The sequence below is a fragment of the Meleagris gallopavo genome, chromosome 8 (genome assembly GCF_000146605.3).
Source record: "Meleagris gallopavo isolate NT-WF06-2002-E0010 breed Aviagen turkey brand Nicholas breeding stock chromosome 8, Turkey_5.1, whole genome shotgun sequence".
Taxonomy (NCBI): domain Eukaryota; kingdom Metazoa; phylum Chordata; class Aves; order Galliformes; family Phasianidae; genus Meleagris; species Meleagris gallopavo.
In genome coordinates, this window is record NC_015018.2 from 25,004,462 (window position 1) to 25,020,591 (window position 16,130).

General features: G+C 41.5%; 1 long non-coding RNA gene across 1 annotated transcript; it reads right to left on the minus strand.

Moving 5' to 3' along the window:
* Positions 1 to 3,642: 3,642 nt before the first annotated feature.
* LOC104912003 lies at positions 3,643 to 15,701 on the minus strand. The gene is made up of 3 exons (XR_794344.3): positions 15,441 to 15,701; positions 15,029 to 15,123; positions 3,643 to 4,991 (listed from the first exon to the last, which is right to left on the minus strand). It is a non-coding gene; the product is annotated as an uncharacterized LOC104912003 (long non-coding RNA).
* Positions 15,702 to 16,130: the final 429 nt, after the last annotated feature.

The window sequence follows — 16,130 nt, forward strand, 5'->3', positions numbered from 1 at the left end:
TTTTTTTCCCCCCACTTGGGATGTGTTACATGACATTTCTTTCATAAATGTAATTACAGGGGAGAGGGGGGCAGGTGGAGGAATTGAGAAAAAAAAGTTGACAAATACAATTTTCCAATTGTCTTGAAGCCATAATTGATTTAGTCAGTTTACTAAAATGGTTGAGATGTTACTTCTTTACCTGAAATAACTCTGGAAATTGTTTCAGTCTCAAAAATAAGTCTGGGGATGGAAAACTGGGTTGACTGCAATGTCAGGCATATCTCGTGCTCCTCTTCACTGTTATTTGAAACAAGATCTGAGTCAACACTTGCTATCTGCTAGTGGAGTTACTCCAAGTAGACATTTTGTTATTTGAATAGACATCCGCATTAGCAGATGACAGTGTCTTAAAACTGGACCATCTCCCAGTGAGGGAATTGCCATGCAGGCACACACATGTCTACATATCCCTTTTATCCATATGCCTGGGGTTTAAAAGATTAAGAAACATCAGGTCAAAACATCTTGCTTTGCTCCTGCACGAGGGCAGAGTGGATTTTTACTTTCTAGGAACTGATGATGTGGGAAATAGAACAACCAAAAAAGTATGCTTAAAAGGGAAAAAATAAATGGAAAATGCAATAAAAAGTATCCATCTTTATTCAGAAACATCATGTGTACCTACCCACCTCTACACAGTAAGCTTACTTTAAAGCCAGTAGCACAGAGAAAAATATATACATATTCCTGAAAGTCTGAAGGCAGTGTTTCATAGTGCTGACTACAGCCAAACCAGTCTGATTGGGCTGATCTTTAGAGAAGACTTACATTGACATCCAATGGAAACATTTTTTTTTTTTAAATCTTGCACAGGGTGTGTAAGGATCATCCATTTCCCCTACACAGACATACTGGTTCCTTTCCTGTGAACAAATAGCTGCATCCTTACAAAACACACATTGAACTTTCACTTGTGTAAATATATATATAAGCATAAGCACAAAACTTATGTTTGTATTTATATTCATGTTTATATTCATAAATATATGCATGTACATAAATATATACAGATATATATGTAAACAGATATATACATTTATATGCTTTGAGAATTGGTACCTTTTTTAAGCATCATACAAATGGTGATATTGCCCCCCCAGATCCAGGGGAGAAAGGATGAACCCAACGAACAGAAACAGACCACAATCTGTTCTCCCTCACAGGTAGCTGTCTCTCTCATTTAGACCCTGTGCTTTTTGGCAGTGAGAAGCCAAGAAATCATCTAAGATTAAACTCATTTCACTACTGCTGCTGTCTGTCTGCTGATTAATTTTGAGGCTGCTAATTAACATCTCCAGGAAGGAAGCCCCCAACAAAATGTAATCTGAAGAATTAGGGGAAAGGGAGAAGGGATAAAGAGTTATGGTGTTGAAAATTGTAGTTTAAGTAGACTAAAGGCACGGAAATGTGAAAAGCTTAAAATGAAGTGTTTGAAACAGTCTTTTTTTTTTTTTAAAGTCATTTATTTTCAGATCATTGGTTTGATGGGAAAAAAAAATACATCAAGTTTTGTTTTTTTCATTTCATCTTAGAACAGAAAAAAGTTTTTCTGATCTCAGAAATTCTCCAAGGATAAAAATACATTTCTGACTCAGTTTTTGCTGAGCTAGGATCATTGCTGACTTTCCATGCTACTTTCCATGCCTTCATTCCGGTAATATATTTCACATCCACCTAACATTATGGATGGCATAGCAAGCTCTTGAAGGTGCAAATTATTTAAGTGTTATGTGTGCATGTATAATGTTAATGCATCCAGTCAGCAAGGAGGTAAGCTTTTGCAAATCAAGATCTGATATTGACGTTGCAGTACAAGGAATACATTATTGTACACTATACTACACTTAAAAGCTTTGATCTCACTTTCAAGGCTTGATCAAAGCTGGACACAAAAAATCCACCTTTGGTACACAGCCCAAATCAATGGAATAGGACCAGAGCATAGTGTCCATCTAGTCCTGAGATCAAACAAAAAAGCTAAGTGCCTTGTCAGAGGGCAGCTCCATTGTGGGGCAACAGGTAGCTGCTTCTTTCTCTCCTGAGTTTCCCTTCCTGTCCAACGAGCTAAAGCTCCCACACCCAAAAGACTGGAAGCTGTAAATTACATTCTGCCATGCAAACACAGCAGGATAAGTCAAAGTCATTTTTAATGTCCAAGGGATTCTTGTAGCAATGGAGTAAGGATTTTTTTTCAGTCATTCAGTTCTTAGAAGCGCACAAAACAAATAAATTCCCAGTACTATTAATATCTTCTTTATAAGCACATAATTTTCAGCAGATCATACCTCCAAAGCTGCTTTTCATCACATATTCAGATTTCTTCTCAGGTGCAACACAACTACCAGCAAATTCTTTTCCAGGGACACCCCCTCATGGACTGAAAAAAATTCTGTAAAATTGGAAAGAAACAGTCAAGTGCAAACAGGTATCGGTGGGCGATGGCACAGAGAGATGCAGTTCTCTTACCTCAGTGTTTGCAAACCTTTCCTGATTCTCAACAAAAGATTTACAAGTCTCAGTGTTAAAGGAAAAATAGCTTTGAAACATCTTGGAACAATAGCATCATTACAGATGTTCTGGGGGCTCTGGCCTTACCCAGGGCTGAATCTAACAGATACACACAGTGTGTAACTCTCTAAGCTAATTCAGCACAAAGCTCTGTTATGTCTTTGGCCTCCAGAAAACAACTATCCAGTAAGAGAGCTGATGGGGAAAAAAAAATATTTTGCCACTAACCATTACACTGATCAATAAAATATTAACTCTAACCTTGCTAGCAATAGACTTTACTACAATTTATGATCAATCGTTTGAACTTCCATTCTTCCAGAGTTATAGCTATAATGAAAACAAAGGTAGATTATCACTGGACAGAAATTAAATGTTTAACCTTTATACAGAAGCTTAATACTAAACTTCACCCAACAATGTTTATCCTTTCTTTTCCACGTCACAACCTGATAGCGTTACTTGCTCAAGTTCTAAAAATGACTGACCCGTGTTTCATTTTGTTCACTACTGACTTGGGGAGAGATGGAAGGAAATGATGAAGAAACAAGGGAAGAAAACAACTGCTACTTTCTGTTCTAAAAACGACTCCTCCTAAAGATCTATTCTTGTCATGCTTAGGTATTGCCTGAATAGTCAATACTACACTCAAGAAGGGTAATGTCAGGTCAGTGAGAAGAGTCTTATGCCATTACAGTTTAATATCATGCTATTATTCCAAAATAGAAGTTGCACTGCTATAAGGCACCTCTGTCCTAGAATAACACCTCCATGGTGGGAGGAGGTTCACTAACTGAATTGCACAGCAGGGAACAGGGCATGTGCTGGAGCTTTACAGCAACCATATTGTTGTCCTGTTAAGACCCTTACTGCAGCAGCAGCTTCCCCACACCTGCAGCCTGACTCAGCCCTGGGCCCACACCCGTTAATCAGCAACAATCAAACCACTGGCCCAAAACATTCCCTTTTTACTCAGTGCCGCCCATGCAAGCCAAAAGGTTGGAAAGCCATGAGTCAGATGTTAGGAAGAAAATTTTTTACTCAGAGGGCAGTGAGGCCCTGGCACCGCTGCCCAGAGAGGTTGTGGGTGAACCATCCCTGGAAGTGCTCAAAGCCAGGGTGGATGGGGCCCTGATCTGATAGATGGCAACCAGCCAGTGGTAGGGGGTTGGAACAAGATGATCTTTAACGTCCCTTCCAATCTGAGCCATTCCATGATTCTATAAACTGTGTTCTGAACTTATCATAGAAATAGTACGAATTTGTAAAAACATGGCTCATCATCTGTTTTCCTTTCACTCCAAGAAACAAGTTTCTTCTCTCCAGTCCCTCCAAAGGCAGGACATCTCCTGATCTGTTCCCTTTAGTGGCCTCTGTCAATCCCTTCTTAGAAATCATGTCCATAGCTTTCATGGAGTGTGAAAACCCTGCTGCCTGATCCGTCTTTTGGCAGGTGCAGAAAAAACAACTCCAGTGTGCCTAAGTTTGGGCTGCAGCAAGTGTCAAGATTAATGATTTCATCATGGCAAGCTAGGCAAATCAATCAGAGAGCTCAATGGCAGTGAGAAATATCAGATTCAAGCATCTGTCACCATGAACACCAGACCCTGCTCAGCACTTGCTGAGAGGGATGGACCCCACTCCTCACTGCTGCCCTCAGTTCCCAAGACAACCTGCAAAGGCCACTGTCCCTACACATGCTATTTTCTGCACTGGGTACTCTGCACAGTTTATGGGGGACATCCCCTCCAGTTCTCCAGTCTTCTCACTGAAGCTGAAAAGAGGTGACTGTTTGTCATGAGCATGACCAGCTGAACAGCCCCTATTGCAATGAGAAAGGAAGCCTCTGCCTTGGTTCAGATAGTTCTCTCTTCATCCCATCTATCGTCCTTTGACCAGAAATAAGCCAGAGAATTTTTTTTTTTTTTTTTGCAAGCACTTAAAGAGTGCAATACCTTCTTTTAGTAAATGCCACAGGAAACTAAAAAGAGAAAAAAAAAAGACTAAAAAAGTCATGCACTGGTAAAACTTTTTTTTAATGCAAGATTAGACAGGTCTTATCTGACCCACCAGACAGACTAAGAGGTAGGCAGCTTTAAAGCAAAGTTGAAGCATTCCCTGTTCTCTGTTCTTCTGATAGCCTGCTATGATGTGAAATTCTCCAGGTGAGAAAGGAGCACTCCCACCTCCACAGGGCACAGTGTCCTTGGAAAAAAGGAGCATATGCAGGTATATGACTCATGCATGCATTTACGTGTAAAGTGAAGAACGCTTCTGCTCTCAAAGCAGCCCACTCCACAAAGAGACATCTGGTAAATCCTACATGAGTTAACCTCGTGCCACAATCTCACGAAAACACATAAATGAAAACAGGTTCCTCCTGCTGGCAGCTTCTCTGCATGCGAGGGAGTGATGAGCCTCGTCCTTGAAAGGTGATTTCTCTGTGGGACATGGAATAGAACTCCCCTCAGTACAGACAAGCTATTCCAGATACACAGGCAGACATTGCAATGGCTATGAATGAGCCTTTAAGGCCAAGTGAACAAAATTTGCTCAGAGCTGTATCTGATAGAAATCAGAAATCTGGGACAAAGCAGGGATGTTTGCTGAAGAACACGGTGCAAAAAGTTGTTATCATTTTGCTCCAGCCTCTGACAAAGACCCACAGAGGGACTTCTGCTATGGAGAGGCTAGAGTTCCATGCCACCCAGCCCAGTAATTCTCAGCTACTCTCTGAGGGAGTCACTCCATCCACGGCTGCAAGACTCTACATGCCCAGGTTGAGCACTGTTAACTGCTCTGGGTCTCAGCTCCGTAAGGAGAAATGTAAAGAATCAGATCATAAAATAAGTGAGCAGAATAAAGGAATAAGACCATAGCACTTCCTGAGCTAACCACAAACATTGTAAAGATAATTAAGATAAATACATTTTTGACTGAGAACTAAAAATCACAGAAAGACGGAATCACAGAACCCTGAATAACCACAGAAAATCCTGAGTTGGAAGGGACTCACAAGGATCTTGGAGTCCAGCTCCAAGTGTTAAGCTATGAAGGGAGCAATGGCCACGTAGTGTCTTTTAGCAAGACCTGAGACTCTGATTTGATAAGAAATTCATTTATTGTCCACAGGCTTCTCCTGAAGAAGATCCAGACCTGTATGGGATCCAGCAGGGCAAACATCTGGGGCCCCACATCTTTTTGCAGTAAGCCCTGCCTGCAAACCCACGGCTCCAGAAACATCAGTGCAAGCTCTTTGCACAGCTTGCAGTCAGCAAAACTTTCCCACATCAGAGAAACCTAACACCCATGGGTAGGTGCTGAATATCATTCTGTTCAGCATGTCCAAACTCAACTCCGCAAAGACTTAACACCTTGGCTGGGAAGTACCTGCACACAGAAGGGCTGAATCTAATTGCCAGAGCTCAACATGGCACCTTGGGATTTGTATCCAACCTACATTTTATTTCCTTTCTATTGCCCCCCAGATTATGCAATCCTTTAACACATTCTTCTGAAGAAGCATTTTGCAATAAAACATCTACTGCTCTGGGCTTGTCACCACAGAAGTGACAGAACAGCATCAAAGGCATTTAAGTTTCCGCACTCCGGATGCCAGCTTCTGGTGCTACCCTTCAAAACACCTTTGACAATCTAAGGCTGTAGATCAAAGCTTTCTCCAAAAGTTTCTTGCTTGTGACATAATAGTACCCACACTTTGTCCAATGGGATGTCCTAGGGCAAATTCCCACATTCTAACAGACTGAGCAAAACACTGAAGTGAAGACACTTTCCTACTATCCATGTCTGAAACTTGTCCCATTTTGCTAGTGGAATGCTGAAAGTCACTCTTCACTCATTAGAAGTGTGTGGCCAGTGAACGTTGTGTTCTGCAGAGAGCAAAATGTCTGAACTTGGCCACTTCTTGCATCCCTGCAAGAAGATTGGGTCTTGTGGGTTGCCTTCATTGCAGATCAGGGTTAAACCGACAGCAGTGATGAAATGTAAATGGAAAATATTATGTAAAAAGAATTGCATAATGTTCCCAGATGTTTTCAATTTTCTAAGTACTTCTAAAAATAAAATGAACTTTTAATACTTAATCAACATAGTTATTCATTCTCTTTTACCCAAGATGAAGTTTCCCATGAATTTTTTATGGATACACGTTAGTTATTATTGCTTTTGGTTTCCTGGTTCAGACACAGTTCTGCCCTCTGTTCCACGATTTTACAAATTACCCCCACTACACAGGCTGGGAGTGCTCTTAGGTCCTTGAGAAAGCTCTTCAGTTGATTTTATAAGTCTGTTCAGGTTTGGCTAGAATAACTTCAGGAGAGGAAGATTTGCAAGGAGAGCATTAGCTACCTAACGGGGTCACAGTTCACCCATTACCACCTAGTTGTATGCCCACATAGCTCCCTACTCCAGAATGACCCCATCTCATACGAGACCCACAGCAGCCATGGGCAGGGTATGATGGACACATTGCAGGTGCCACTATTTGTTTCTTTTTATATTATCCTGCACTTGCATATGCTGGTGGCAGAGCTGCCTTTAGTGCAGTGAAAGAAAACTTAATTGGATGGTGCCAGGCTGGATTTCTCTTTGCATTCTGTACTAAAAGGAAAATCTACTGCAGAGAGGAGAGGCCTATAAGCCCATTAAATCAGTGGGAACTGTTTTTATTCTGGACTGAAATGGCTCTGTGATTTTTATCCCTGTGTTTATTGCACAGCTCTCAACAACGCAAGTCCTTAAAGATGGGAATGTGTTTTCTCCATAACTAGCAGCTGCCTAAGATTCTTGTGCAAGTGACAGATGTATCTCGCTGAATAGATGACTCTAAATGAAGAGAAACCTGAGTGACCATGCAGTGTCTGATCACCTAAATGCAAAGTTCTGCAAACAACAGCAGAAGAATATAACCAGGGGATATTGAGCTGACAGCCAGACAACAGAGAGGACACTCAAGCAGCACATCTACTCCATGTAAAAATAAAAGCCTGCAGTCTCCAAATGCAGTTTCCAGGTGCTTCAGCTTATCATGGCTTCTTACATCTCTAAGGAAGTTACGAGCTGCCAGCAGTGACAGCTCATAACAGGACTTCACATAGGGCACAGGGAGGAAAAAGCAGGGTTGATGTCAGTCCACACACAGCTATTGCTTGGTTGGATATCAGACCAGCCCTACTCAGCACGTCCCACCCATAAAGCAGGAGATTTCCCAGCAACACTGCATACCCACAATTAGAAAACTGAAAGGCAATAGCCCATTATATTGTTTTCAGCACCATTGGTATACAGTAATACAGTATTTAGCAAGGGCATGTTCACTGCCTTGTTCGTCTTTTTCTGCCAACATTGGGAATCCACTCAGAACAAGCTGTTGAGCTTTATTTTTATTTTACTTAATTTTTTTTCCAAATCCTTTAAGATAAATATGTGTATTAACAGCCACTAGGGCAAACAAAAATATTAATTTACATTTACTGCAGACAGTTAGAGTCCTACCACACTTCACCTCTCATAGAGGAATTTCTCCTGTGATGAATTAATCTTTATTCTTGAGTTCTTATTTCCTTCATTTCTTCACAATCACCATGGTTTTTGAAAAGAGAAAAATGAGCACTGGTATTTTTGTTTTGTTTTTGTTATAGAAACTGTTTTTTCTGCTAACAGCTATTTATAAAAGGGATACCTTACCCTATAGTACTCTAAATGAGAAACCTAAAAAGACCAGAATATTACCACTGATGTGTACTCAGCCCTAAATATTTCCAATGAAATTCCAGGAGCCCTTGAAGGGTAAACATTTTCGTAATGGCCCAGTACAGTCACCAAGAGCTACTGTGTTCTGAAATTAGCAACATGCTCTCTCCAGATTGCTCCATTCGTTCTTAGTTCATGGAAAGAACGAAGCAACTGATCCAGACTGCTATCACTGCTGTTATAAAGGGTCATGGGAAGTGCAAGAGAGCAAGCACAAGTTCCAAGAGGCTTTGGTGGGGCATGCAGCCATATTCACGTACACCGCCAATGTGCTGCAAGAGCAGCAGTCACCAAAAAAGCTTTCTACATGTGTGCTGAAGCCCAACACCTCTCTCTCTTCTTCCCTTCCACCTGTTATCACAAAGAGACTTTTCATTTCCAAACATTCTGCCTTTTTGGTTTTCTGTCCTTTGGGAGCACTGCACAGGCCCCAGGTAAACATTCTGGACATGCCAAAGCCACCAGGGTTCAGTTCCAGGGATGACTGAGGACAGCACAAGGCACTGACCATCAGCTGCAGGCACCTCCAGGTTGTTACAGTTTGACCCTTTGAGGGACACCAGGTCAATAGAGCCATGACTTCAGTGCCTCTACAGCACACCAGTTGAAAATCTCATGCGCAGAGTGGTCTGAAAAGCCAATTAATTGACATTATTTAAAGACAGCTTTTCAGGGGAGTCCTTTGCTGGAGGAACTGAGTCTCAGCGCAGTGCTAAATTATGCATAGGAGTTAAGGGAGGTGAGAGTAAAAAAATCCACTGGGTAATCATAATCACCATGCAATTAGGTTTGATATCATAATAGAAGGTTACTCTCCTAGGGGTAATGCAGTGAGGGTGAACTTTAAAAGGCCAGATTTTAAATCTATGAGAAAAATGATTAACAGCCCGCTCAAGGGCAAAGTGAAACACTTTAACAACATACTGCAAATTTGTTCCTGGAGTAACTCCTCCAGCAGCCCCAGCAGTTGTTCCAAGGGTGAGTTTGGCTAATATTATGAGTCCAGAGGCTATTTAAGAATGTGTGGTGGAGAAGCAGATGGTAGTTGGACCTTTGCACTGGAAATATAACAGAAAGGATAAAATCTGCATGGCTGAATGGAGTTTATTGGAAATGAACACCCTTTTAAAAATAAAAAGTGGTATCTGACTGAAGAGCAGAACATAAGCTAGAATAAAGGGCAGACTGGAAAGGAAATGGGTGTAGAGCATAGGATTATAGAAGAAAAAAAATTAAGGTATTTCTGATATAGAAGAGAAAATAAAAACTAAACCCCCAACTAGGCATGTAATGAGGGGAACTTTAAAGTACTGTTATGTGACAGCTTTATTGTACCTAATTAACTGAAATATATGCATCTGCTGGAAGACACTACTCTGCGATAACTCACAATCAGGTGCACAAATCAGACATTTCTTCAGCAAAACCTGTAATTTCATGGGGAAAGAAAGAGGCTGAAAAACAGAGGATGCTGAAGCAGAAAAGAAGCCCTTGGCCTGAGTTATTTGTACAGATATAACGGAAGAGATCCCCTCCCTTGTCTGTGCTGGTTTCTATGGGAAAATAGAGTGACTTCAGCAGTGATTTACTTCAACTTTTGTGGAAGGTGAACAGGACCTGAGGAAGGAGTTATGTGGTCACCAGTTCTCCACGGCAGTAAATCAGCCTGGCTAGCTAGTACCAGCCCAACTCATAGGGAAAACAAACTACACTACAGCGAACCTGTCAAACAAGGTGCCCCTCTTACATCTGCCTTACAGTGCGAAACGCCCCTTGAAAGACAAGGAAGGAATTTACCACTAAGCACAGACGAAAACAGCAACTTCATTTAAACGTTATATTTTTCAAAATGGTAAGTTTCTTCTCTTATGTACCTTAAGCACAGTGGGAGTTCAACCTCAGCTGTAGCCCATAACGTCATAATACAGGTAAATAAATGACAATAGAGAAACCCCTCTTCAGTTTCCATATGGAAATATTATTCTGTCACAGCAATCCCTCATCTGAAAAGTTAATAAAATAGTACATAAAGGTGACCTGGTGGATATAACTTACTCGAGTTTTCAAAACGCTTTTGATAAGGTCCCTCATAAAAGAATATTAATGATAATGAGAATGATCTTACATTTATGATGGTGCCTTTCATTCAGATGAATCCCAAAGTGCTTTACAAAGTTTTTACTAACTGATTGTACAAATTGTGTCATATATCTCCATCCCCAAAGCGCTTCTAGGTCTGGGAGAAGGCATGACAGCTATTTAATTGCCTAGCACACTGCTGTTCCATGTTTTAGAGCAGGGAATAAACACAAGGACTTCAGCAATTACAGTGATTTTAGGCAGGTAAAACTATTTTCCACAGCTGAGTTCTTGTGACAACCAAGCCCATCTCTTCCCTCCGCTCTCACCCAAACATTGAGGCTGAACAGTGAACAGCTCACATGGGGAAAAAAGTCATTTTATCGGTTGTTCCTAAATATATAATGGCAATTAGAAAGAGATCACCATTTTGTAGTAAATGAAGGCAAAAGCCACAGTGATTGTGTCAAAGGGATCTACCTCACAGGTGAGCTGTGGGCACACTGCAGCCCACACCTGGCTGGTGAGGTAGAATTGTAGAATCTTAGGATCTTTAAGGCTGGAAAAGACTACTAAGATCAAGACCAACTCCAATCCATTCACCACTATGGCCACTAAACCACACCTCTCAGTGCAACATCTACCCTTTTTCTTGAACACCTCCAGGAACAACAACTTCTCCACCTCCCTGGGCAGGCTTTGCCAATGCATTACCACTCTTCCTGAGAAGGTATTTTTCCTAATATCCAACCTGAACCTCCTCTGGCACAAGTTAAAGCTGTTACTTCTCATCCTATCACTACATCATCCAACACTTTCTGGGGGCTGTAGTATACCGTGCTGCTACCAAAAGCTGGGAACACTCTAGTCATTTGTTTTCTGATGACAGTAAGCCAAAAGAGTCTAGATGATCATCTCACATATGAGCTAGCATGGAGTCTCAGTTTCACCCCCTTTCCATTGTAAGAAGCTTGAGAACTATTTGCTTCAACAAAAGAATTTCCTACATACATACACTCAGTTTTAATAAAGCCTTGAGGCAACTGGACAAGCACTATATTTATTCATTTCTCATTTATACTCAATATTTCAAATACAGGTCTTTATGCTGTGACCTTGCCCATTTTCCAGACATGCCTTCCCATTTTGCTATTTTTGTCAATACCACCTGGGGTCTTTCTCCCCATTAAATTATTTATACTATATAATTGATACCTCAAAGCTCACAGGTCATTTAAAGGGACTGATCTCTGTAAGCACTGTGTCCGGTGTACAGATCCTCTTTTGTGCTTCTTCTATGCTATTTTTTCAGCTTCTTTCTTCAGTAAATACCACAAAGCTTTTAGATGAGCTAGAAAGCAGCAGGCATAGAAGAGTTTCTCAGCTAACAGCCTGAACAAAGCCTTCAGGATTCACTCAGGGCTTCCTAAAACTTCCCCCATGGAGGCTGCTTAGTAGATGGGGATCGTCCTGAAGGCAACAGAGACACTTTAATCTGGAGCATTACACAACTGCTACAATTTATAGTATCCATGTTTGGCCATCTAACTCCAGATAAGCACCACTCCATTTTTTTCTCCAGCATTTCCATGGCTTTTTGACATACGTCCTTCAGCTGCATAAGCCAATGCTGACAGCCACCAGCAGGGCATCTTCAGCTCTCATTAGTGTTGAAAAGCAAACTCTGCCTTTCATCTGCAGTCAGCTTTGCTTTGAGTTGCATATTTGAAGCTCTACTAATCCGGACTATTATAATTTTGAAGACAGATCCAGCAATAAGCATATTCTGTTTAGAGAGTATCAGAACACTTAATTTAAAGGCAGAAAATGTCTTGTTTAATTGCCTGAAATCAAAGGTTTCATATTTTAATTACGCTTTTAAGAGGAGCTATTTTATCGCTGATTTTTCTTTTTTTTTTTCCTCTTCTCAGATATGAAGGTCATTAAAGGATATCTTTACTGATTAAGCGATATTAAACATAATTTCTCCTAGTGTCATGCCAAAGGTCTTATACATATGGATACGACCTCACACCTGAGCATCACACATTATCAGTGATTAAGAGATGAACAGCACTCACTCACTATGCCTGGCTCAGAGCAAAGGACTGCCTGAACTTTGCTCTTCATGTCCTCTATTTCTCATTGCTTGCAGAAACTGACGATGCAAGAAAGCTGCATCACAGCTTCTCCTTAGATACAAATTGTCCCATAGTCAGACTAGTTAAACAATTTTCCTCCTTTTTTTCTCAGACGAACAGCTTGAAACCAGATAGTAGGTCAGTGTAATGGGTAGGGGTCATAAAGAACCTGGAGGTACCAAGGCGGTAAACAGTGAACATTTGCGGGGGTTTTTTCAACACTGATAAACACTGAATTTTCCTTAGTGTCCAGTAAGGCACTGATACACCAGCATCATGTATCAGATATCCTGTGACTAACAGAAATAAAAAGGAGCTCTTCCATGCCAATCCTTGATGTCTAGATTAAATATAAGCTTGTTAACTTTCTGTCTTTGGAAGAAACGCTAAGCTTTCTCTTTTCTATCTCACCATGTAAAAACCACAATGTTATTTTCTATTGGGATTGATTTCTTATTATTATATTGAACCAGAAATGCCAAAATACTCTTTAAAAAAGGCAGGTGGGCCTAACTTGGAGGCAAATATTAGAAATGTTGCTTTCTGTTCTGGTTGCATAGGCAGAAAGCTTTCTCTCAGCTCTAATACCCTTGGGCACCCTCTGAAATGCTCCATCTAGCCCTCTACCAAAGGCAGCATTCATCTTCTGTTTATCACCATCATGCCCAAGTGCTGCTGCGTTTTTCTTGCAGGGCTAAACAAAGGACAAGCTCTACCATGACAGCTTGTCAGACTCTGCAGTACATTCCATATTTCACATAAGAAGAGTCCCCCTCATATATAAATTATATAATTTATATATTTCTAGGTAAACACGATCTTCCTCTGCCAATTCTTTTAGGCCAGAGCCAGAAGCCAAAACAATAAAAATCTTGTGAGAACAGCCACCTTGGGCCAAGTTGTCAAAAACCTCCAACAAGAACCTGATTTGTCAACAGAAGTCATCATATCACAGGAAGCTCAATTCCTGCTTCAGTATTGCCCTGGACAAATTGCTGACAGCTTCTCACTGAGTGATCCCATGCCCTCAAATTATAGCCTTTTATTTCCCCAAGTACCCTCTTGGAAGGTAGGAAGGTCTCATTTTCAGTATAATCCTTTGAGAACTGCAGGAAAGAACAACACTATTGTGAAACCACTGCTCCACTAGCTTTCCCCCAGGTACAAAAGGGCCTCCTCAGCCCTCTGCAGTGAATCCATCACCTTCCACCATCCACAGGCTCTGGAAAGCAAAGTCTTAACTTTTAGATGGTTTGATTTCCACAGTGAATAAGGATTCATGCACTTGTGGCTAATGCAAGAAGGCTCTCTGTGCATAATAATGAGTTTAAGGCAAAAATAATGTTTTTAAACTACTTTCTGCTCCCAGGGTGACATAAAGAGACCTCAGTGATACGTAAGGCTGTTCTATATGCAAGGTATCAGTTTAAACTTTGATCTCCAGTAAGTGTGTTAACATGAGGTGTGCACCTGGCCTTTCAAACCTGATCAGCATTTATTGCTTTATTTCTCTACAGCAGGTTTTTGTCCCCTCAGTAAAGACGGTCCCAATGTAATGAACCTGCAAGAGGCCATCAGAAGTCGCAGAAATGAGGACTGGGAGGTTTTCCAAACACACAAAAAGCCAGTCGCTTTCCCACAACCCTCTAGGTACACACATGCCAGGGAGACACAGGTGCAGGCTGGTGGAAATGGGGGAATGAGAAGAGGAGGAAAGGCAGATTGGTCCCACATCCCCTTTACACAGATGCAGGGCACATTATACCTCACAAGTCAAGATATAGAATTTGTCTAAGATATTCTCTTGCTTTTGCAAGCCAATGGCACCACAAGCAATAAAGAAACCACTTTCCTGGGTACATAGTTACTTGAAACGTTGCTAGGCTAGCACTGTTTGTTACTGGCATTTATCTTTCAGCAGTTGTCACAGCAAGCTCCTTGAAAGGTATAGGAAATTTCTTGTAATTGTGTGCTTTATCATGCACTCCAGAAAAATATTTTGCCACACGTAATTGCATAAGGATGCACATATCGAGCATACAACACAGATCAGCAACAAGTAGTAACCCTCAGGGGTCAGTACTCGATCAATTGTTAGCATCAGTAACATCAGCAGTGAGATTGAGCTCACCCTCAGAAGTTTGCAGATGACACCAACTGCCAACACACCCAAGGGATAGGATGCCATTTAGAGAGACCTAGACAGCAGTAGGTGCAGGTGAATCTCATGAGGTTCAATAAAGCCAAGTGGAAGGTCTTATTCCTGGGTCACAGCAATCCCCATTATTAGTACAAGCTGGGGGATTTAAAGATAGAGTACAGCTCTACTGAAAAAGACCTAGGGGTACTGAAGGATGGCAAACTGAGCATGAGCCGGCAATGTGCCCCCACAGCCCACTCTATCCTAGATTGCATCAAAAAACAGCATAGCCAACAGGATAAGGACAGTGATCCTGCCCCTCCACTCTGTACTGGTGAAACCTTACCTGGATGTACAACTCTCAGTACAGCAGAGACATAGACCTGCTGGAGTTTATCCAGAGAAAAGCAATAAAATGATCCAAGGAATAGAGCATCGCTCCTACAAGAAAAGCATAAGAGAACTAGAGCTGTTCAGCCTGATAGCAGCCTTTCAGTATCTGAAAGGGGGCTATAAGAAAGAAGTGGACAGACTCTTGAGCAGGCTCTGTTGTGGTAGGACAAGGGTAAATAGTTTCAAACCAAAAGAGGAGAGATTTAGTTTAGGTTCAAGGGAAAAAAGAAAGCGATAATGGTAGTTGTAATGCAATGGAAAACACGGCAACAACAACAGAGTAGCAAAGTCCTAGACTACGGCAAATGAGAACTTACTCAAATACAACAACCATAGTACAGAAACAAAGGTAAAAATCTACATACCTTCAGAAAGCCTCAAGAAAGCAAGGACCTCCAGTGAGAAACATCTTGCCTTCCCCTGCCAACCCTTAAATGAGGTCTGGGAAGGGTCAGATCCTGGCTCTGCCCATTCCAGTCACTCAGGCACATTGCTTGCACCTGTTGCTTGCACCTGCACTCCCCTGGGTTGGCCCTGCCTCCCACCAGGAGCTTGATCACTGTTTCAGGCCCCGACTCAGCATTTCTGCTACAGTGGTGAAGCACTGGAACAGGTTGCCCAGAGATTTGGTGGACAGCCATCCTTGGAGACACTTGAGGTCAGGTTGGGTGGGGCTCTGAGCATCTGATGGAGCTGTAGGTGTCCTTGTTCAGTGCAGGGGAGTTAGGCCAGATGGCCTTTAAACGCATCTTTCAACTCAAACAATTCTATGATTCTGAGAACATTCATACCATGTGCTATCAACATAAAAGTACTCTCCCTTTTACCTCTCTGCCTCATTTCATGCACCTGGCTGCTTTCTTAAATATATTAAGGGAGTGCAAATGCTAGTTTTAAGCCAGATGAGCAGATGTAGTACTATTTCTCCCTCTGTCGTTACCCTTTTCCTCCTTCTCATCAAATTTCAGGGATATGGCCATAACTCAAACCTCAACATTTCCCATATCTTTTGTGTGCATTCCATTTCAAGATGTTAGTAAGTTCTTGATCATCTT